The 25,505-nt window shown below is 38.8% G+C and overlaps 1 protein-coding gene across 4 annotated transcripts in view; it reads left to right on the top strand.

The window, feature by feature from the left end:
- Window positions 1-25,505, top strand: part of slc4a11 (solute carrier family 4 member 11) — a 333,676-nt gene that overhangs the window by 61,702 nt on the left and 246,469 nt on the right. The window lies entirely within an intron of this gene.

The raw sequence follows: 25,505 nt of genomic DNA, 5'->3' as shown, positions 1-25,505 counted from the left end.
GTTGTGTCAGAGATCATCTGAATACTGTTCCATGCATTGTAGTCATCAAGCAGGTCCTGTAGTGGTATATAGATGTCTGCAGCGGTTCCACTGTCACAAGCCAAAATGCCAAGTTGTAATGTTCTTCTGTCATTTTTCAAGCACACAACTTGGTGTTCTTACCATCAAACTGCAAACAAAATTTCTCTTCAGAGAAAAGTTCCATGAGGCGGTTCTTAACTTGTTCTGCATCTCTGATTGTTCGACGCCAGACTCCAGACTCCAGACTGTGATGGTGTTGGGACACTAACTCCATCTTAAGCCAGACTTTGAAGCACCTGTGGCGCTTTTCTGGTTGACAAAGAGTGTTTAGACAACAGTTTGGCAGCAGACTTTGTTGAGTGGCGTGTTCAATTTGATCTATTTTACCTTTAATTTTTATTTCTTTTAATTATTGTTTATTAATATATTTTAGCAATATTTATTTGTATATATTTCCTTATTTTTTGATACTTGTTAATTGTTTTCTTGTTACGTTATTTTTTAAATAGTATTATGTAAACTCATGTATTTAAGTGATGTGGCGCTAGGTGCGGGAGGTTTTTTCAAGATCCAGTACAATAAACTTCAAAAAAGTGATCTATGGGTAAAAGTTCATCAAATGCAACATCAGGAAAATGAAAGTTTTGAAAAACGTTTTGTAGTCATAACCCTAGTGTATGGTTTTCTTTAGGGTGTATAAAGCCATATTCATTGGTGAACAACTTGATAACGATTTTATCATATATCTATAAATGATAACTGTTGTATGGTTTTCTGAAGGGTGCAAAAAGCCATATTCATTGGTGAACAATTTGATAACGATTTTATCGTATACAGTGGTCCCTCGTTTATCGCGGGAGTTACGTTCTAAAAATAACCCGTGATAGGCGAAATCCGCAAAGTAGTCAGCGTTATTTTTTACAATTATTATAGATGTTTTAAGGCTGTAAAACCCCTCACTACACACTTTATACACTTTTCTCAAACAGGCATTAACATTTTCTCACTTTTCTCTCCTGTGTAAACACTCAAAGTTCAAACCTGAGTAGAAAAAAAATAGAACATTTTCCTATAAATAATTATGATGGCTTTTAGAACTAACAGATTTAATTTTAACGATCAACCTACGAGGTTGGACACGTAAGAAATTATTAATAGTGACTCACCAGTATTTCACAGTTCCTCTGACTGCGCCTCTTTGTCGTGGTGCCACTCCGCTGTCCGGATTGGCTGATTACCAAGGCGACATTCATTTTGTGGGTTTTACTCGGGTGGTATGAAAAATATTAGCCGTCCGCGAAAAGGGTGTATTGCTATTTATTCAGAGTGTTTTATCCAATCATATAGAGCGGGTACCATTTTTGTGAGCTTGCTTACAGATGTCTCCTTTTTAATCACATAAAATTAAGTCTGTGGCATGCCAGATACAGTGAAACCAGGGTTTAACTACCTGCTTGGTTTTGTGCCAATGTCTGGCATGCAATTTATTTTGTACTTAAATGAAATTGTTCCCATCACAGGAGAGTGATGCAGAGGACATATAATGGCTCAAACGGTACTGTTTTGTCCCTAAACTATCAGCGTGCATTAGCAGTTGCTGATGTGAAACTTATTAGATTATTGCTGCTTTAGTTCATTAGGATGGATCAGAATAATGGCAGGGCTAGCAGAGAGAGGTTTATGTTCAGGCATCCAAATCAATCATGTAATAACATTTCTCAGAATGCAATCGTTTTTATTTTGACATCCCTTTCTGCCTAAAAGTAATCCGTTGGGATGACGTGGTCCCAAAAGTCTTTTTAATAAAGATTTGAGTCTGTAGAATGAGCAGCTAGCTAGTCTGCCAGCCTGTGCATGTGGTTAGTTAAGTAAGCCATTAAACGAAATTACTCTGAATGCATGGAAAAATGTTTCCAGTATCGTTCAGTTCTGAGAAACTAACAACTGTGTGTCAGATCACTGAACTTTTAGATCCAGCATGCCACTACTACACCTTTAGGGAAAATACTTTGAATACATAAAGTGACATTTACACTAATCTTTGTGAGTGTAATTGACATGGTGATTGAAGTTCTTTCTGGTTTTATTTAATTAATGAAAGGATGTCCAATATGGGCCTGTTGTTACATCCAAGCAAACATAACTGCAGAGAGCAGAGTAATGGGAGGAATTCCCTCCCTGCTTAGGCACTCAGTGAGCACAGTTCCAAAAAGGACGGGTGCCAAGAGAGCCTGTGGGCACAATTAGCCAACAAAAGGCCAATACTCCTCCTCAGTGCTGGCCCAGCCTTCAGTAGATTCCCCCACAAACTCAGCAGGGGCTCATTTTAATTTCTTGTGTCTTGCCCTCTTCCCTACAGATTCTCAGCCTCTCCTCTTCTGTCAATTCCATGATTTGTCTCTCTCTTGGGGGGAGGGGGTTGGCATCTGTTTTGCATGTACCTGCAACTCTCTGCCCTTAAACAGTTTGGCTCATTTTCAACCTGATTAATGCACACACTAAGGGTCACAAGTTGACTTCCTGTTGTCTCGGATAGTTTACTGTATTTTCTGGAGTATAAGTTGCTGTTTTTATTAGCTTGATAGGTCCTACAACTTATAGTCTGGTGCAACTTATATATGGAAAAAAAATTACGATTCACAACCATGAATTTTCTTTACACTTGAAATTAAATGAGAAACACACCATTAAACTGCCTTTTTCTTTTTAAAAATGAGAGCGATGGAAGTTTCCTAACAGGGCTTGATTACTTTGAGCACACATGTAAAACAGTCGGGTCACACTGAGAGATTGTCATGGCATTAATATTTTGAGGTTTTCTGCATGTCTGCTCTAGTTAAAATACAATTAGCAGTCATGCTCAGTTCAAGCAAATATGTGCGTGTGTGTGTGTGTGTGTGTGTGTGTGTGTGTGTGTGTGTGTGTGTCTGTCTGTGTGTGTTTGTATATATATATATAATACACACAGTTGTGCTTAAATGTTTACATACCCTGGCAGAATTTTAGATTTTTATTTATTTATTTATTTATTTATTTTTGGCCATTTTTCAGAGAATATGAAATAACACAAAAGTGGTGATTTTGGCCTATTAACCAGGGCTGTGAAAATTATGCAAATCCGAGGAATTCCTTGGATTTAGTCATGGGGAGGGGGTTCTGTTTTACTCTGTAATCGTGATCGTCACCGAGTTTTTTAAAATGACTAGTGCAAAGCGTTCTAATTTTTACGACATCGTGCAAGTTTTAATCGTGCAAGTCCATGGACGCTGTATAACAGATACAAATCTGTTTTCTTGGATCCGCGGAAGTCCGAGGAATGGCTCACTCAAAGCGTGGCTGTTGGTTATGACAGTTGTCGTAAAGGGGGACTGGTTAGTTGTTATGGTGACGCTGTGTGCATTCTGTTGCAAGATGCTATTTTTAAGCTGAACGTAGCATGTGGACATCGCATACTTTTTAGAGCCGTCAACTTTTTAAAAGAAGAATTTTGCAGTATGTCTGTGTCATGGATTTACATTGGACAGAGAAGATGGCGGGAACGGCGGTGTATAAAAGGTGGATCACGAATCTAGAATCCATGGAATTGGTGCTGGCTTGAATTTAAAGTCGTCTTCATGAACTGAAATTTTAAAGAAACAGTAAAGCAAACTGCATCTTGTGGCCTCAAGAAACATGGTAAGAATTTTTCTCTTCCTGGAAAAAAAACATTGTGCTGTTCAAACAGGATTTCACACAAGATTGTGACTTTTTATGAATGTAGACTTTCTATCATTAAAAAAAAAGACACCGTAGCTTTGAATGGATTTACAGCAATAAACACAATTATATAAGTGACTTTTTTATTAATGTAGACTTTCTTTCATTGGAAAAAAAGACACTGTGGCTTTGAATGGATCTACACAAATTTACACAATTATGTAAGTGACTTTTTAATAATGTAGACTTTGTATCATTGTACAAAAACTGCACTGTGGGTTTGAATGGACTTACAGAAACTCACAAGAAATGTTATTGTGTGCCCGGGGTCTCCCACGTCCATCTGGGAGACCCCGGGGAAGACCCAGGACGAGGTGGAGAGATTATATCTCCACATTGGCCTGGGAACGCCTTGGGATCCCCCAGTCAGAGCTGGTCAATGTGGCGCGGGAAAGGGAAGTCTGGGGTCCCCTGCTGGAGCTGTTGCCCCCACGACACAAACCCGTAAAAGCGGTTGAAGATGAGTGAGATGAGTGAGTTAAGAAATGATTCGATTCACCGATATCAGTATTCTTTTTGCTTAATGATTCCCTTATTGGTCCTTCAGAGCGGCCATTGTTTTTGAGGGTGTTTGTCGGGACAATGATAATTTGTTTTATGTTGATTGCAGACTATGCAGCGGGTCTGTAATCAACTGCTTCTGCAGCACGACTCCACTTTTAAGCGTGAACCAATAAAGGAATGTTTCGATCCGCTGGCTCTTTGGTTCTTTGATTCGCTGCTCTTCAGAAGTGGGAAGTCCGCTTCTTAACCGCTCTCAAAGCCATTAAAATGTCAATTGTGAGTCGCTTTTGTGTGGATTAAAGTCACTAACTGGGACTCTTGTCTTGTTGCAGTCAAGAAATGAGAATTGTCCTCCGTTCCGTTGGCACAGCTCCAAACGCCACGCAGCTATGCCGAGACAGAGTCCGGTTGGAATTAATAACTTCAAAACAAAATGCCGCTTTAAATAAAATAACACCTCTTTCCAAACGTAATATGTAATATACACAATAAATTACAGTTGACTGAAACCTTTTTTTTTTCCTCCCAGAATGAGACGTTCTGCATTCTTTCTGAACTACATCCTGATGTGCAGTGCAGTCAGCTGCAAGAGCTCAGATGTATGGAAAGACATTCATGCCAATAATGTCTGAAAGGAAATGCTTTTGACAAAAACTACAGATTTTGTTTATTTCTATATATGTCCACGTTGTAGAGTTTAAGGATTCAGTGACCAATTTCATATTTATTTACTTTACGACTCAATAAAAATGTTGACATGGAAAATCTGTAAAGCCTACTTTTAGTACACAGAAAATTCACAAAAGGTATCAATAAGGGAATTGATGCGGAATCGTTAATGGTATCGATTGATAAAATCTTATGAATACCCATCTCTGAATTGTCAAAGTAAAGGTAATTGAACTGTAGACCAACAAAAATTTCAGCACCAACTGCCAGGAAAATTGTTTGGGATACAAAGAAAACCCACAAATAACTTCAGCTGAAATACAGGACACTCTGAATAAAATGTAGTGTGGCTGTTACAATATGCAGACTAAGGAGGCACTTGAATAAAAATGAGCTGCATGGTCAATTCACCAGAAGAAAACCATGACTGCGCAAATGCCACAAAGTATCCCGCTTACAATACGCCAAACAGCACAGAAGACAGTCATTTGGAGCGATGAGTCCAAAATTGAACATTTTGGTCACAACCATAAATGTTACATTTGGAGAAGAGTCAACATGGCAGATGATTAAAGGTACACTTTTCCTACTGTGAAGCACGGAGGTGGATCGCTTATGTTTTGGGGATGTCTGAGCTACAAAGGCACAGGAAACGTGGTCAAAATTGATAGCAGATTGAATTCAGCATGTTATCAGAAAACACTGAAGGAAGACTTGCATTCATCAGCCTTGAAGCTGCACATGGGACGTACTTGAATGCCCCAAAATGACAATGATCCAAAACACAAGGCCAAGTCGACCTGTCATCGGCTACAGCAGAATAAAGTGAAGGTTCTGGAGTGGCCATCCCAGTCTCTTGACTTCAGTATCATTACGCCTCTCTGCAGAGATCTCCAAGGTGCACTTCATGCAAGACGGTCCAGGAATTTACAGGAACTGGAGGCTTTTTGCCGAGAATGGGCAGCTTTACCATTAGAATAAATAAAGTGCTTTGTCTACAACTACCACAAAAGACTCTAAGCTGTCACTGATGTTAAAGGGGGCAGTATACGGTATTAAGAACTTGGGTATGTAAACTTTTGATCAGGGTCACTTGGGTAGTTTCTGTTGTCATTATGATTTAAAAAGAGTAAACACAGTTGTTTGATGATAAATGGCTTCACACAACCACTAACCATGAGTGAAAAAAGTTTTTTGTGTTGTCATTCATATTCTCAGTGTTTATGTTGTAATTATGTAACTGATACATCGGGTTTTCAAACATTTCATTGCGTGGTACGTTCACATTAGTTCTTAGCTTGCGATAGGTAAAGCAGTGTTAACATCTAAATAATCTCCAGGTTTTCAAAGGTTTCATTGCGTGGCACATACACCTCACATATGATCGTCTGTTTGTGAGCTTGTTAGCTCTGCTCCTTTACACATGTGCTTTATAAAGGCATAATACGCTGATTTAATCAATTTTTCTCCTTCTTGCATGAGTGATGAATGTGGTTATACTCCAGTGCGACTTGTATACTTTTTCTCTTCTCTTAAAGAGGCATTTTTGAACCAGTGTGACTTATATATACTCTGGTGTTACTCTGCTGTTTTCAGCAGCAGGAACTGGGAGACTAGTCAGGCTTGAGGGAAAGATGAATGCAGCAATTTACAGAGACATTCTGGATGAAAACCTGCTCCAGATTGTTCATCTTTCACCAGGACAATGACTTTAAGCACACAGCCAAGATATCAAAGGAGTGACTTCAGGACGACTCCATGAATGTCCTTGAGTGGCTCAGCCAGAGCCCAGACCTGAATCTGATTGAACATCTCTGGAGAGATCTGAAAATGGCTGTGCACCGATGCCCATCCAACCCGATGGAGCTTTAGAGCTTTTTAATTAACTTGAAAAAAAAAAAAAACTTTTCATGGTGTTATTATGGGATGTTGAGTAGAATTTGGAGGGGAAAAATAAATTCACTCATTTTGGAATAAGACTGTTAACATAACAAAATGTAGACAAAGTGAATTGCTGTGAATACTTTCTGGATGCACTGTGTCTTTACTCAAACCATTGCGGGCTCAAAGATTATCGACCCATATTCTTCAGCCAGAAGAACTGGATTGTGATTTTCCAGTCTCCCTCTGTGCAAGATTAGGTGTGGGAGAGGCGTCTGAGACCAGATACCCTCAGATATACAGTAGTGTTCCGAATAATAGTAGTGGAATGTGACTAAAAAGATTAATCCAGGTTTTGAGTATATTTCTTATTGTTACATGAGAAACAAGGTACCAGTAGATTCAGTAGATTCTCACAAATCCAACAAGACCAAGCATTCATGATATGCACACTCTTAAGGCTATGAAATTGGACTATTAGTAAAAAAAAAAAAGTAGAAAAGGGGGTGTTCACAATAATAGTAGCATCTGCTGTTGACGCTACAAACTCAAAACTGTTATGTTCAAACTGCTTTTTTAGCAATCCTGTGAATCACTAAACTAGTATTTAGTTGTATAACCACAGTTTTTCATGATTTTTTCACATCTGCAAGGCATTAATTTTGTTGGTTTGGAACCAAGATTTTGCTCATTTACTAGTGTGCTTGGGGTCATTGTCTTGTTGAAACACCCATTTCAAGGGCATGTCCTCTTCAGCATAAGGCAACATGACCTCTTCAAGTATTTTGACATATCCAAACTGATCCATGATACCTGGTATGAGATATATAGGCCTAACACCATAGTAGGAGAAACAGGCCCATATCATGATGCTTGCACCACCATGCTTCACTGTCTTCACTGTGAACTGTGGCTTGAATTCAGAGTTTGGGGGTCATCTCACAAACTGTCTGTGGCCCTTGGACCCAAAAAGAACAGTTTTACTCTCATCAGTCCACAAAATATTCCTCCATTTCTCTTTAGGCCAGTTGATATGTTCTTTGGCAAATTGTAACCTCTTCTGCACGTCTTTTATTTAACAGAGGAACTTTTCGGGGGATTCTTGCCAATAAATTAGCTTCACACAGGCGTCTTCTAACTGTCACAGCACTTACAGGTAACTCCAGACTGTCTTTGATCATCCTGGAGCTGATCAATGGGTGAGCCTTTGCCATTCTGGTTATTCTTCTATCCATTTTGATGGTTGTTTTCCGTTTTCTTCCACGCGTCTGTTTTTTTTTTTTTTTTGTCCATTTTTTTTGTCCATTTTAAAGCATTGGAGATCATTGTAGATGAACAGCCTATAATTTTTTGCATTTTTTTTCCCCTCTCCAGTCAACTTTTTAATCAAACTACGCTATTCTTTTGAACAATGTCTTGAACGTCCCATTTTCCTCAGGCTTTCAAAGAGAAAAGCATGTTCAACAAGTGCTGGCTTCATCCTTAAATAGGGGACACCTGATTCACACCTGTTTGTTCCACAAAATTGACAAACTCATTGACTGAATGCCACACTACTATTATTGTGAACACCCCCTTTTCTACTTTTTTTTTAACTAATAGCCCAATTTCATAGCCTTAAGAGTGTGCATATCATGAATGCTTGGTCTTGTTGGATTTGTGAGAATCTACTGAATCTACTGGTACCTTGTTTCCCATGTAGCAATAAGAAATATACTCAAAACCTGGATTAATCTTTTTAGTCACATAGCACTGCTATTATTCTGAACACTACTGTACATACCATGAGGTATTGTTTTTCTCTAAATTATTGTGCCTTATGACATAGGAAAGAGCAAATTTTCTTGGCTGTACTGACATAAAACTTTCGAAGGAGAGCAGGAAAATCATTTTAAATGTGAGTGCACACTTACACCATCAGGACCTCATCTCAGTCTTTAAAATTGCCCTTAAATACATTTTGTGTAGAATCGCGCTCTCTCTCGCTCTCTCTCTCTCTCTCTCTCTCTCACTCACTCACAAACCTTTTTTCAGGACTTTGTGACTTGATAATATCGCTCAGTTGTACAGTATATGTAACTTATAAAAAGAGTGCATGGAAGGTTAGGCTTTTGTTTGACACTAGCCCACAGGTATCTTTGTCATTCCAGTGACTTTAATTTGGCAACACTTTACAGTACAACTTGGAGGTTTTAGTGCTTTTTGTTTTTTACTGCAGAAACTGTGTAGGCCAGTATCAAGTAACTCTTACTTTCTGTGTTGTACTCCTCAAACTTAAGTTAAAACCACAATAGCTGCACAAGCAACAGGCAGCTCTCATGGCTTTATCAGGAAGAAAGAATCTCATGTGACATCAGCTAACACTGCATCGACTATGTGCAGAAGATATTGCTTGACTTGTGGTTTTGGGCATGTAAACGCGATTGATTAACATACTTTTCCTCCCTGTATGTGTTTGGCAATAATAAAGCAGTTGACTCTTTTTCAACACCACAGAGCAGATCAGTGAAGATAAGTCTGAGGCACTATTCTTACCAATGCTGACTTCCTGGTTGCATGTAACGAAAGCTCACAATTGAAACTTGCTTTACAAAATTACAACTGTGATTATTTCTTCTTATGCGGCTATTTTTGTGCCTGTCTGAAGCTTGGATTAGACCACTGTGTGTGCGTGTGTGTGCACCTACCTTTGATCACGGAGAAACTGTGGAGAGCTGATATTTGCCATTTGGTATGCTTATGTATTTTGGATCAAGGATGAACACTGCCAAAAGGGAACATTGATAGGACTAATATGTTTTGGGGGAACTATGAATATTAGCTAACAACACTGAAAATAGACATTGACAATTACATTCTGGACTCGCACACCATTCCAGCAGGGGGCAGTAAATCATCTATATATTAAAAGTGAAGTGGTGTCAGTGTACGTGCTTGCCTGCGTGATTTTATTTAGTATGTTCAGTGTAAATACATAATATAATTGTAAATACATTAAAAATACATGGATGACACAAGAAAGTGAAAACACTTATTTCCATTGCAGTCCATTTAAAAATCAAATGACAAAATACAAGTAATAATTAAATATAATAATAATAATAATAACAATAATAACAAGTAAGCCTGAGTACAAATAGAGAATAAAGTTTTCAGAATCCTAAATTTTCCCCCACCAAATCTTGATGTTTTCACCAGTACAGCCTGAGAACAAAATGTTCTCAGCCTGATGTTGTTATCAAGAGAGCCTTAATACACAAAGAGAATAAAGTGGTCAAAGTTTTATCTTTTCCCCCACAAAATCATGATCTTATCATCAGGAAAGACTGAGTACAAAAAGAATTCAGTCTTTTCCTCCTTGTGAACTTCATGTTGTCATCAAGAAAGCGTGAGTACCAAAAAGAGAATAAAGTGGTCAGAATTCTACCTTTTCCCAAGTATAAACCTTTGTTGTTGGTATGATCCTGGGATCATATTTCATATTTTTGTGGTGTGTAGGTGGTGAATTATTATCAGTATTATTTTATTTTATTATTGCTTCTATTTTGTCATTGAGGTTTTAAAAAATCAAAACAAAGTGCAGTGCAAAGTGAGGTGATGGTCTAGTTGTTAAGGTGTTGGGCTTGAGACCAGAAGATCCTCGGTTCAAATCCCCGCCTGGCTGGCCTTGTATGGCAGCACCCTGACATCGGGGCGAATGTGAGGCATAATTGTAAAGTGGTTTGAGCGTCTGATGCAGATGGAAAAGCGCTATATAAATAATGTCGTCGTATGATATATATTGCCTTGTTTAGCTTGTACAAAATGTATTGCTTGTATACTTATGTTGAATAAAACGAGTTGCCAGATTTTATTGATTTTGGTATTGCTCTTTCGGTGAACTTATCAGGGTTTCAGCCAACTATTGTAGAATCAGCTACACTGCATTTCAACACAGGTCACTGTGCAGTGTTACTCATTTGTAGTTGAGAAACCATGTCAATATAGTATGTAAGCCATACATACCTTACAGACTAATGTCTCTCATTTGTAGAGTAAAGTATACATGTGTTTATGTTCCAATCAGAGTAAAAGTTTTGGAGGAGATCTATCAAAGATTCTTAACATTGAATATAAATTATATAATTCCATCAACCTTTTTTCTCTTTAATGCTCTTGTAAACCTTTTCTGTTTATCTTTTGTACCTGCTATTTCTCCTTGTTGAGAGGTTTGCAGTCAGTGTAATGGAATTAATGAATTCATATTTAGCTGGGCAATAAAATGGAGGATTCACAAGTTAGCATTCAGGAGACAGATATACAAATCCTTAAATATAGGTCCAATTACAAGATAATGGCAAAAGAATTAAATAATAAGAACTAGAAGCACTCAGAGTGCAAACCTCCGCCAAGGCCATGGGGTCACTGACACCATAACATCTACACGCTGTGGAATCATTGAACCTAAAAAAGTCTAACAATGATGTTTGCTCAGTAGTAACGTTTCATCTGCTGTGACTGGATAGCATGTATCCTTGGCGCTTGGCATCATAGTTTATTGCAACTTGCACCTTTCCCAGAAGCTACTGTCATCTGAGCACTGATATTGATATTGCATGTGCTTATAGAGAAAAACAAATAAGAGCCAAAATTCAATTTATTATTCAACTAAATTGCAAATATATGAATTTTTTAACATTTATGAAACACTTCTCTAAACAAGGCCATAGGGTCACTGACCCTAAAGAGATTCCCTCCTTGGCACAGTGATCTATTTCTTTTTGTCTCTTTCTCTAAAATTGTATATAATAATCATTAGATTATTAATATATAAACAAAAATAAATTTAAGAAATATTACAATTTGAAAACAAATGCACCCAAACGTGATGACAGCTGCAACTGCTTAATGCTAACTTTTAACATTGAAAATGCCATAGACATGCTAACACGTTAGCATCGGCATCCGGATCGTGAGCCGGATCACCACTAAAATTTAATCACTTATTCCTCTTGTCATTTCCAACCACTACACAAAATTTCATCAAAATCTGTTCAAAACCTTTTGAGTTATCCTACTGACAGACAGACAAACAAACAAACGCGACCGAAAACATAACCTCCTTGGCGGAGGTAATAAGATCTGTGTTTGCAATTAAAGAGAAAATAATTAGTGATACTACAAACATCATCATTGCTTCTTGCTGACTTTATTTGCATTCGGATGCAGCTGCCACAATGAGGAATAGAACATGGATGCTATTGGAGCAGCTCAGTTTTATGGTAGATTATGTTGTTAAGAGGGGTCATTATTGTCTGTCAATAAATTCATGATATTTGATGCATGGGAATATGCTTTGTTGAGCAGCTGGCTCGTGAAAAAGGGTTGGAAATAGAAATATTTGAACATGATTAAAGTTCACTCATGTTGTGCCCTTAGACAGTTGTCTACCCAGCTGTAAATATGTATCATTCTTGGTTTGGGAATACTATTATTTTTTCTTTTTTTATCGACTGACCCTTCAAACAGTGGTTTTTCTTTGTGGTTGTTTTTTTTTTTCCTGACCAAGGCTGGTGCTAGAGCCCCAGAAAATAACATCTCGGGCGATCTTACTCATCTACTCTTACTCTCTCTGTCTATAAACAATAGGCCATCTTACCATTCCAACAGCATCTTACTATGTATTAGACTTAGGAGCCATTTTTAAACAGTTTGAGAAAAAAGTTGAAATATCATGTCAGTGAAGTCCTGAATACTGACTTTTTAAAAACAGCCTCATGTTCTAGTAGAGACAGTTTGCTGCAGGCTCAGTGCACTTATGGGTCCAAACATGGAAAGAATCTCTCAGACATCAGTTGTAGAGGATGAAGTGTCCATCGCCTCTTCTCTGCACTGTTATGAGTCCTTTAAAAGGCATATTGCACTCCAGGCAACACTGACTTTTAAAAAATTATATAATATACTAGCACATTGCAGGGATGAGATCATTTATAACAATCATTTAGTTTTGGCACAAATGGTCACAAATTTCAAATATTCAACATTTATATATTCAGTAGCGTGTTGCCTCTCGATTGGGTAGTGTTTATAAAATAGGTAGCTGACATTTTTCAAGGGTGGTAATAAATTATGCAAAATTTCTATAAGTTTCTAGGGGAGGTGATGGTCTAGTGGTTAAGGCATTGGGCTTGAGACCAGAAGATCCTTGGTTCAAAAACCAGCCTGACTGGAAAATCGCTAATTCCTCCCAGTGTATAGTGTTCACCTTGTATGGCAGTACCTTCACATCGGGGTGAATGTAAAGCATTATTTGTAAAGCGCTTTGAGCGTCTGATGCAGATGGAAAACATTGAGTCCATTTACCAACAAGCAGAAACAAGCAGTCCATTTGTATAATGATTTTGAATGCTCAGTGCTACATATTAAGCAAATATGTAGGACTGCTTTTTTTGCATTTGCGCAATATCTCTAAAATTAGAAAAGTCTTGTCTCAGAGTGATGCTGAAAAACTAATTCATGCATTTATTTCCTCTAGGCTGGACTATTGTAATTCATTATTATCAGGGTGTCCTAAAAGTTCCCCAAAAAGCCTTCAGTTAATTCAAAATGCTGCAGCTAGAGTGCTGACGGGGACTATAAGGAGAGAGCATATTTCACCCATATTGGTCTCTCTTCATTGGCTTCCTGTTAATTCAGTCCTTCTTCTTACTTATAAGGTTTTGAATAATCAGGTACTATCTTATCTTAGGGACCTCATAGTACCATATCACCCCAATAGAGCGCTTCACTCTCAGACTGCAGGCTTACTTGTAGTTCCTAGGGTTTTTAAGAGTAGAATGGGAGACAGAGCCTTCAGCTTTCAGGCTCCTCTCCTGTGGAACCAGCTCCCAATTCGGATCAGGGAGACAAACACCCTCTCTGCTTTTAAGATTAGGCTTAAAACTTTCCTTTTTGCTAAAGCTTATAGTTAGGGCTGGATCAGGTGACCCTGAACCATCCCTTAGTTATGCTGCTATAGACTTAGACTGCTGGGGGGTTCCCATGATGCACTGAGTGTTTCTTTCTCTTTTTGCTCTGTATGCACCACTCTGCATTTAATCATTAGTGATTGATCTCTGCTCTCTTCCACAGCATGTCTTTTTCCTGATTCTCTCCCCTCAGCCCCAACCAGTCCCAACAGAAGACTGCCCCTCCCTGAGCCTGGTTCTGCTGGAGGTTTCTTCCTGTTAAAAGGGAGTTTTTCCTTCCCACTGTAGCCAAGTGCTTGCTCACAGGGGGTCGTTTTGACCGTTGGAGTTTTTCTGTAATTATTGTATGGCTTTTGCCTTACAATATAAAGCGCCTTGGGGCAACTGTTTGTTGTGATTTGGCGCTATATAAATAAAATTGATTTGATTTGAATGGTGTGTGAGTCTGGAATTTAATTATCAACGTCCATTTTTATACAAATAATGTGTATGAGTTCAATGGTACGCATATTTCATGAGGTGAAAGCTTTCACCAAATTAAAATTCATTCTATTGAAAGAATGTAAAAACATTGTTTTATATATAAAAGAAATAATGAATTTATTTCATGAATGAATGAAATAAATTTCATTCATTCATTCATTCATATCACTGCTAAAATGGATCCTTGTCATTTGATATTTTATTAATTTATAAACAACAGAAAAGGGACTTACATTTTGGTGTTCCACTGCTAAAGTCCAAATTGATGTGTAGTCCAGTGATGCTGTGCACTGAAAAAAAGACTTTGTGTAGTTCCTCAGTCCAGCCAAAAATCATGTCAGCTGAACAGCTCTTCATGCATCCAGACGATTTACTGCGGAGTGGATTTTATGTGTGTGTGTTTGTGTGTGTGTTACAAGAATTAGCAGCATTAGTTAGCTCAATAAAGTCATCGTGTCGTTGTCCCCCGTGCGTGCGCACACACACGCAACCTGGTTGGCGCTTGTGCGCACGTGTACTACCAAAAAACGTCTGCGTACATCCTCAGTTCAACGAAAAAAAAATCACATCAGAAATTAGTCCAGCTTTTTATTCCAGCTTCCTGCCAACAGCCTCTAGACAGTGGATTTGTTTTGCGTGTGCGTGTGCGTGCATTGTGTGGGTGTGTGTGCGCGTGCACATGCATGAGCATGAGCACAAGGACGTGTGTGTGTGGGTGTGGGTGTGCGCGTGCACGTGTGCAGAGTGCAATGGTACAAAACGTATGGAACCAAATTTGCACTCTAAATGGAACCACACTGCACTCTAAATGCAATACAACACAATGGTGATGAATTAATCCATGTCATTTGACATACAGAGCACCAATGAAATGACAAGGATCCACTCAGCCGTTATATAATCACTGTTGATGGCTCATAACTGTAATTTCTCCAAAAATATTAGTCCTATCAATGTTCCATTTTGGCGGTTTTCATTCTTTACCCAAAATGAACATGAGCATACCAAATGGACAGTGTCAGCTCTCCCCAGTTTCTCCGTCGCTACGTCGCTTTTAATATATAAATGAATTACCAGCCCCTGCTGGAAATGGCATGCAAGTCCAGAATGTAATTATCAACATCCATTGTTCATTGTTATTAGCTAATATTCGCAGTTTCTTCAAAAATATTAGTCCTCTTAGCATTCTGTTTTGGGTGCATTCATCCTTGACTCACAAGTATACCAAATGGCAAATGTCAGAGAGATTCTTGCACCACGTGTTGCTTTGCAACTCCTGGAGCTCGAAAGTGATTGTCTGCTGACTGTTTTCGTGCTTATAGTGCGATTGGCCAGTGAGTGGTGTTAGATGTTTGTGTGTATGTGACCTGGAAATATGGCCGACACCTGCCACAAGAGGAATTGAATGGGCTCTCACAGGGCACACACTGTCAGCCAGCCACTGGTGTGCGCAAATATTTATACCAACAGGTGTATGAGGCGTTGGAGGCAGCTTTGATTTTACACGTATTGCATACGATTCCTGCTTCATGTGCAATTCAACCATATTCTTAGTATGTGTGAAGGGGCCCTTAGTGTCATTACTACCAGCCTTTCACAGTCCTTGTGTGTCTTTTTGGCACACCATGTTCTTGAACCTGTTGCCTGTTTCTTGACCTCCATTTAATACCGCTGCTGATTATTGCCTGTCTTTATACTGAATTAAACCCTTTTTCTCACACAATACATCAGTCAGTCCTGCATTTGTGTCCTGCCTTTTTTTCTGCTCACATTCATGGCAGCTAACTCTGTGATCACAGTTAATGGCTGTGATTGTAGTTATGCACGCACACATACACGTACACAGAGGCCACTTGGTTTTTAGTATATAGATGATGTAATTATCAATGTCCATTGTTCACCGATGTTATCTAATATCCCTAATTTCTCCAAAAATATTTGTCCTATAAACTTTCTGCTTCTGTACAGAAATACATAAGCATACCAAACGGCAAATGTCAGCTCCCCCCTGTTTCCCCTTGATCAAAGCCATGCACATGCATGCACACATGCATACACACACACACAGAGGCCATTTGACTTTTAATTACGGCTGGGCAACGTTAACGCGCTAACGTTGCGTTAATTATTGAGGTCATTATCGCAGACAATTTTGTTCCTCCCCGTAACGCTGCAGGGTTTTTTTTTTTGTTTTTTTTTTAGCCTTTTATGACTGTTGTTCGTTGCCTTTTATTTTGAAGCGTCAGTTGGGAGGGAGCTTATGTGGCTGCTTCCTGCTGATAGCTGAGTTCACACAGAAAACGACACAAGGATCGAGAAATGCACAACAAAACAAAATGCAGAAAGACGCCGAACTTTTGAATGGACATTTTCAGTACAAAGTTCTACAGGATCAGGCCCGGATTAAGACCGGTTCTAATTTTTTTTATGCATCGTTTGTCATCGGTAAAAGAAAAAAAAATCTTGAATAATCCCTAATAGTGCCGAATGTGTCCCCGCGGTGAACACAGCTTTTCGGTGGTTTTCATGTCAACCTACAGTCCGTAAATTATACAGATTTGAGTTTCAGAGTCATACAACGTACAAATAAAGTCGGATATTCAGGGTTTGGTCTGTAATCAACCGTTTCTGCAGCGCGGCTCCACTTTGAAACCATGAACCATTGAAGCAATGCTTCGATCCAGTAGCTCGTTGGTTCTTTGATTCACTGCTTTTCAGAAACGGCAAGTCCGCTTCTTAACCCCTCGCAAAGCCATTAAAATATTGTCAGTCACAAAATCTAAATATACTAAAACAAATACATCACAATTGTACACATATCAAACTGTGGTATGTGTACAATTGTGATGTATTTTTTTTTAGTACATTTAGTCCTGGACATGAATATTGTTACCTGCTGGACTGTTTCTAATTTTGATTGGTATCAATGGAAAATGTCTTCTGTGAACAGTCTGTATCTCAATATATTATTAAGAATATATGCAGTCAAATTTTTATTGATTTTATCAATTGAAAAAAAAAATCATATATAGATTCAGGTATAAGTGAAAGATTTGGGCAATAAATTTGATAATGTTTACAGTACAATTTTTGTTATAGTGTTGTTTTTTTTAGGACATCATATTTATACAAATAAGAAGTGTTCACTATGGTCCATAAAGTATAATAAATATATTAAAAGAAGTGTGACAGTGTATGTTGCACACAAATAAAATGAGGATTATTGAATAACAAGACGCGTATGATTTTTATCATTGGGCAAAAATGCATGTGTCAGATTTTCACTCTAGATCCAGCCCTGAGGATGGCGCATTGGAGAAAAGCAAAGTTATCTGTAATCATTGCAACGCAGAATTTGCATTTCACCAAAGCTATACAAGTCTCAGGTACCACCTCAGTGGTTACTGTTTTTTATTTATTTATTTTTATAGATTATCATTTTGATCTGAAACAGAATAACAAATGACCTGCCAGTGGTTTTATATTTAATTTCATTAGAGTGTTTCAGTTGAAATTTACATTTTCAAATATATGCAACGTTCATTTACATTTTCAAATAAAACTGCTTTTAAGCGGCTTTTGAATTCATTTTTGGGTTTCACATATACCATGCGATTAATCATGATTAATCACAGAAAGTTATTGAGTTAATGCGATTAAGATTTTTTTTTATGTTTGCCCACCCCTACTTTTAATATATAGATTCTAAATCATTACTTCCAACTCTTTAACTTATGTGGGTGCTGATAAAGCTGATAAAAGTAAAATAAGCCAGCATGCGTCTGAAAAATACACAACAGATTGACAGCTATGTTGATTCATAATCATGACGTAACATCAGGCACTATTAGCTGCCTGAAGGTAACTTGTCCTGTGTCCATTTACAGTCTCTTCATGACTTACACCAGTACATACAATGAATTACGGCTTCTTTGTTACAAATGTAATATGGCTTTAATTTGGCCTTCAAGTCAAATTGTTGTATTTTGTGATCAACATATGAGTGTCTCTGCCTCTTTGTAACCTTCTGTGTATAGGGGAAAAAAGCTCATACATCTCAACAACACTGAATAATGATGATTGCATACCATGAAAGTAATGTCACTGATTTCACTCTTGCTGTGTTTGCACTCAGAGCCATGTAGAATTATTGTTCTGCTGTGTGACACTGTCATTTGTCCACAGAAAAACAGCATTCCTCCACCAGACATCTGCTCCTGGTAGTTCAGCTATCAGTTTAGCTCAGCTTAGCCAATAACACAAATCTGCCGGATGCTGGTCCACATCATGGCTCTCCTGTTAACAGCGGTCTCCTCGTCGACACATTCTGTCCGACTCTGTGATCACAAATGCGAGTTCCTCAGCAAGACACACCGGCGTCCTGCATGTAGCAGCTTAGCATGGCATGATGCAACGCGGCAGCACAAACCACAAACACAGCTGGTTCCATGCTTTTGGGAGAGAAAACACTTTGTTGGAGTTCTCCTGGCCACACAAATGGAAAGCTTTGTTTTTTGGAGATTATTCTCATGCTGTGCTCTGCTTCATTTCTGTTGCCTGTCTGAGATGCATGATTTAAAAAAAGCTCCAATTTTCCTCCTCAAAATCACTTTGAAAAAAGTGTCCACCTAATGAGCAGTCCTAGTTGTGTTACTGCATCCTCCTAAAACACACATTTTAACCATTGTAACAAATTTAAATAATCATTGATTAGCAGTGTTAACTTTAAACTCTGCCCACACACAGAGGGCACCAGTAAATATGTAGTGAAATTAAATAACTTAATGATTATTGTTTGTGATTAACGACACCTCAGACGGTGGCATCAAGATGTAGCAAGTGGAATTATTAAGATCCCAAAATTGGATTAAATTGGACTGGACCTCACTAGTGGGTCACCAAAATAATTCACAATTTTAAGATTTAATAATTATTGAGAATAAATTTAATTACCTTGAGATTAAACACGGCACCACCAATGATTTAAAGCCATTGTAACTTTAATTTAAACATTATTAATCAGTCTCAAATCATTAATCACTCTCAAATATGAAAGTTGCAGCTTCTACGATATGAGTGACCAACACTATTTCCACCTGAACACAATAAAAACAACAGTAGGAATAATTCCATTTTATTTACAATTATACAAGAAAAATTAACAATTTACTGGCATTTTGAGGAGATGAACATCATCATCATCATCTTCAACCACTTTTCTGGGTTGCGGGGGTAACAACTCCAGCAGGGGACCCCAGCCTTCTCTTTCCTGGGCCACATTGACCACCTCTGACTGTGGGATCCCGAGGCATTCCCAGGTCAGTGTGGAGATATAATTTCTCCACCTAATCCTGGGTCTTTCCAGGGTCTCCTCCCAGATGGACGTGCCTGGAACACATCCCTTGGGAGGCGCCCAGCAGGCATCCTTACCAGATGCCTGAACCACCTCAGCTGGCTTCTCTCAACGCGAAGGAGCAGCAACTCTACTCCGAGCTCCCCATGGATGGCCGAACTTCTCACCCTATCTCTAAGGGAGACACCAGCCACCCTCCTGAGGAAGCCCATTTCGGCCGCTTGTACTTGGGATCTAGTTCTTTCGGTCATGACCCAATACTCATGACCATAGGTGAGAGTATGAACAAAGATTGACCAGTAGATCAGCTCCCTTTTTGTCACAACAGTGCAGTACAGCGAATGCAATACCGCCCCTGCTGCGCTGACTCTCCTGCCAATCTCACGCTCCATCGTCCCCTCACTTGTGAACAAGACCCCGAGGTACTTGAACTCCTTCACTTGGGACAAGGCTGTATTCCCTACCCGGAGTAGGCAATCCATCGGTTTCCTGCTGAGAACCATGGCCTCAGAATTAGAGGTGCTAATCCTCATCCCAGCCGCCGGAAAGCAGTGAAATAAAACTTAAGGAATTAAGTAAATGAATCTGATTTGAATTTTGTGATGAATTTCAAAGCCAGTTATTTTATTAAAAATTAGTAAAAGAAATAAGTTTAAAGCCACTTTGCATCCACTGAAAACAAAACCCTTGCTTTCCGTTAACGGGTACTTAGCTGTTCCGTTGAAGAGGTGGTTCGGATGAACTGTCCATCTGATTCCTTTGTGGTAGGCCTTTTCGGCCTGAGTTCACGAGGGTCTGTGGTTAAACCTCTGCCTTTCCCTGGTCATCCCAAAGCTTCAGTGTCGGCAGGATGGGCCATTTCGCTTTGGCAGTCAGGTCCATCGTAAATTTGCTTGACCCAAGAGCTGAAGCTGTTTGTTGAAAATGGTTTGTGGTGGCTTCCAAAAATTTGTGGAACTGGATTAAAAGTCTTTGTGAATTTAGAAAAAGTTAAAGTTTTGAGAGCGACTTGGTAACATTACAAAAAGGAGGATATTTTTCTGTAAATTCGCTCTTATTCTGAAAAGTTCTGCTGGGAAGTTATCTTATAAAAAAAACTTTACAGCCTTAAAAAGAGTCATCAGGCTGGTAAATTGTTATCAAAAGTTATGAAACGTAAGTTATGAAACAAAGAATGAGCAAAGAACCAAGTGGTAGCTTTTAGCCAACAAAAAGAAAAATTATGCATTTGCAGAGAGGAAGAGAAGAGGCAGGCAGAAGGCAGGGAGCATGAGGAGCTCCATTCTGAAGCTTTTAAAGGGGATTCTTATGTCATTACTCCACCCACCAGTATGGAATTTCACTTCAGAAACTTCATGTGCAAAAAGACACAGATGAGTAAATTGAGAGAGATAAAACAATTATATACCAAACAGCCCCACCAAATAAATCCCACGTAAGTTTTGTCTTTACATAAAAATACAGTAATAAGTGTCTTTTCAGTTTTAAAAAGTATAGACTTGTATGTACACAGCGTCTTTCAAGCAGATTTTTGCCATTAGGTGACGGGGAGCTCAACTCGATGGGGGAGCTCATCTCAACAGAAGAAGAGGCGGCGAGCCAAGCTTTCACATGTCCACCATCCTCTCCTCACGAACCAATCGCCAGCGGGAGGACATGTCCACCGTCCACCATTCACTTATCACGGCGGATCACGCAGCCACCAGAAGCAACTCTGCTTTGCTTTACTTTTCACTTCCTCCAGTTCTGTCACGATTGTGGCACATTAATAAAGCCCATTAACTCCTGCTCACGGACCGATTGCTAGCAGGAGTACATGTCCACTGTCAGAAGCAGCTCTGCTTTGCTTCACTTTGCTTTGCTTTTCACCTCCTCCATTTCTGTCACGATTGTGGCACGTTAATAAAGTCCATTAACTTTTGGAAATAATGTCTTCTGACTTTTTCCCAATGTATCAAATCCATCTTCATGTCAGTCTGTAGCGTCTGTCCCGTCTGAGCGCAAGGTCGGTGTCTCTCTCTTTCTCTCTCTCTCTCTCTGCATTCAACGTGAGTGGCGTTCATGTACTGTTTTGAGAACAGAGCGCATTTCCTTCCACACTGTCAAAAAAAAATAAGGCAGGAGTGGACAGCGAGGGCTACATACGTGGCAGTAAGCAACTGAAAGCAAGACTAGGAACGCAACTACACACAATCGCATCCAGAGACTACGCTAAAGCTGCGCAATTTTCCAGCGTACTCCATATGCATCACAATGCAACTGTATGCACGCCCGGTGTGAAAGGGACTTTAGGGATCCCCAGGAAGAGTTTGAAGACTTTGTCAAAGATGAAGTGTGGAGTGAGCTGCTTGGTCAACTGCCACCGTGACCTGGACACACATCAGAAAATGAATGAATGAAAGGTTATATAATTATGCAAGCAGCAAGAGTCATTTTGTGAATTTTGTCATGGGTTTCTCATTTTTAAATTTTTGCAGTAAAAAGTTTCATGTAACTGGACCACTAAAAGATGACACAATTAGACAAGCGAATGAACCTATTGGAGTATGATGTATACAAAAACGTGAGCAACAGATTTTCATCCGTCATCCAGTAATATCACAATGACAACATAAACACAAATACTTGAAACGCTAAACATACAGGACAAGCCATACAACACATCTACAACAGTTCAGTTGCAAATGCCTTGAGCCCTTTATTTGGTCATCAATTTGAACTTGATGTCTCATAAGTGACTGTCTCCCAGTATGTTCTTTATTCTGCCAAAACCAGTGCTTCCACAACATATATTCTGTCCCAATCCCTCTAAATCTCGTTATACATCATCTGTCATTTCCAAACAGCTCAATGCAAGCATTGCGCATCAATCTTTATGATGTTGTTCGTGATCGCATCACTTGAGCTGAGACACAGAGGCATACAGCATCTGCAGGGAGCTGGCATGATGGGCAACATCAATAACTAAGCCGACCAAACAAAGACAACCCCTACAGGAATTAAACATAACATTTGTACTTGTTTGGTAATTTTTCTCTCTGAACTGGAAATAATTTCTCTAACGTTGTTTTAATGATTTTATGTAACTTGTGTTTTGCCCCTGTTTCTAGTGTTGTGAAGGTTCTTTTAATGATGTGTTTTAGGGCATTAATTAGTTCAGTGATCTTCCCAGCATGTTTTCTTGTTTTTTGCCATTGGCTCAAACAAAATTTCACAATGGTATCACTAAATACTGCACTATCTTGGTCTTTTTGTCCATTGACATTACCACAATACCTCTTCGGGGTGGGGTGGGGGGGGGTGGTCAAATTGTTGTGCTATTCAAAATGAAAATTGGGACTGTTGATGCTTGGGTACATACAGCTTTTTGAAAAAAACTCGTTTCTATGTCACAACATTGCAGGGAAAGACATTACTTCATGTTTATAAAATAAAAAAAATAGCTGCACTTTTCAAATTCGTTCATCTTTTAGCATCTTTGAAAAAAATGGACACTAGTCAGTGTCAAGGTTCTTCTCTGGAATTTCACCTATGATTACATGGATTAACATGGGGGAAGGTATGAAGTAATAGGTTGCATTGCATGCTGTATTGTGGATATGGAAGTGGATATTACTAACATGCAATATTTAACAAACAGAACTGCTCAATGACAAAAGTTTTAGGAAACACCTCCCCAACTCCAATAACAGATGGGACCAAAACTCCACACAGAGATCAAGACAAGAACAAGAGCAGACAGTACCCACAAGCATCACCTTGGCACCACAGCCCCCAACCGCCCTTCCTTCGGACCGAGTGGGAATATTACTTGAACAGACATCTGGGAGTGATGACATTTTAGAGTTTTGGTCAAGAAAAGCTATTCCTTTATTTATTAGTCCCATGTGGGAAAAGGTCAAGGTCTTAGAATATATGGTCTGGGGAAAATATATATATTGACTATATGGCTGTGACGCTACACCCGCTCTGATTGGCTGATTGCCGATCGGATATTTTCCCATAACGGACTGGTTTCCATGACAGTCATTCCGAAATGCATATTTTCTTTACAAACCAGCATCTAAAAACACGATTAGAAAAAGCTAGTTGGACATGAACATACTCCATAAATATCTAAACACCATCTGAAAAAACACAGATTGAAAGCTTACCAGCTAACAACCGGACTATCTTAGTTCTTCATGGAGTTCTGATAGTGCATCCCTTACTGTGCAACCAACATCAGAAAAGTAGCCATACATACAAGTAGTTTTTTCCTCTCTCTCTCCTTGAAAATACATTTGAAAAAAATGATGGGGGCACATGTCAAATACAACAGTAGATGGCTCCAAATACCTGTGAAAGGAGTTTACCTGTCTTTGATCTTTCACGGCTTCTTACTTACAACCATCCACAACAGACAAATGGCCAGGTGGATGACAACCTGTCAGGTGCTGCACTCATGGTGCTGAAAAGTCCTTCTGTGCATTTTCACACCACAATTACTTATCCATACAACTTTACCAACATCACAAAGACCAACATATGCCATTCACAAATAACACAAATCACACGTATTTACAGTTCTGTCAGGAGTCCTTACACTTCTGTTCCTACGTCAGTGTGAAGTCCTTCAATGACTTTTTAACATACGCTTTAAGTAGGTCCCGTTGCTCCCCCCAATTTTATATCAACAGTAGACCTTATCTTAAAGAACACAGCAGAATCACACCACGTCCTTCACATTTTACTTCTGTCTTTCTCCACCTAGGACCTACCTGGAAAAAGTAGAGGTTTTCTCCACGTTCTGTAGCCAGACATTTCTACATTAACAGGGACGTTAGTGGTTCATGCACATTGCAGCACAACTCTTTGTTGTCTTTATTTCGGACCATTGACACTATTAAATATTTTACTTTGTTCAAATCCCTATATAGTCACTTTATTCATATGCTTTCTTGGGAGTCTTAGGGCTTTTGGGCATTTGCCTGTCAAACCCAATAGAATACATCACCATCCTTGTTTCACAATGCAAGTACAAAGCATTCGTAGAAAGGTTTGCCTCTGGAGAATTGCCGGATGTCATGTCATGCTGGGAAGCCATTTAGACCAGGTTACACCCTTTTGTTGCAACATTTTTTCTGAACGAATACATTTTGCAGTCTAACCTGTCAATGTGCTTTTACTAGCTTTATTTTTTTTTAAAAAGGGGGTTTTCTTCATGGATGTGATATTTCACCTTTAATTTTTTTTTAAATGTCTTTACAATAGGGTCATCTTGTAATGGTCTCACATTCGGTCTAATACAGTCATGTAATTTTGTAACTTTGTAACAGCTTTATTTCTTCTGGTTTTACAGGGAAAGTGATCAAGTACAATTTTTGTTGGTATAGTTTTCAGTATTATGCCATTTAAAGTTGTCTGTTCCTCAGCAGTCAACACATCATGTCCTGTCAGTACAGTAGAGGAGACTTTAAGACTTAAAAGATTCACACCATTTCACTTTACTTGTGTAAATTAAATTGTTGCAGGGATAAATGAATTCCCACTTCTTTAACTCATTTGGTTTTTGTTTTCAGTCTGTGCCTTACTCCCAAAAGTGAAAATGAAAATGAAAACTGTTTATTTCGAACATTTGATACAACAATTACAAGATAGATCAGTAAAGACAACAACAAAAAAGTTACTACTGTGTACCCAACATGTCCGAAAAGGGGTAGGGTGAAGCATCAGCTTATTTATCCCTACCCCTTCTTCCCCACAACCAGTAATACCCTTTGCCACATATACACATAGATTCCTACACACCTAAACCGATATCAATATATATATATATATACATATACATACACATACACATATATATATACATACACACATCAACATACATACACATATACATATATACA

This window comes from Thalassophryne amazonica, chromosome 19 (genome assembly GCF_902500255.1).
Source record: "Thalassophryne amazonica chromosome 19, fThaAma1.1, whole genome shotgun sequence".
NCBI lineage: Eukaryota > Metazoa > Chordata > Actinopteri > Batrachoidiformes > Batrachoididae > Thalassophryne > Thalassophryne amazonica.
This window is presented reverse-complemented; position numbering and strand designations above follow the sequence as displayed.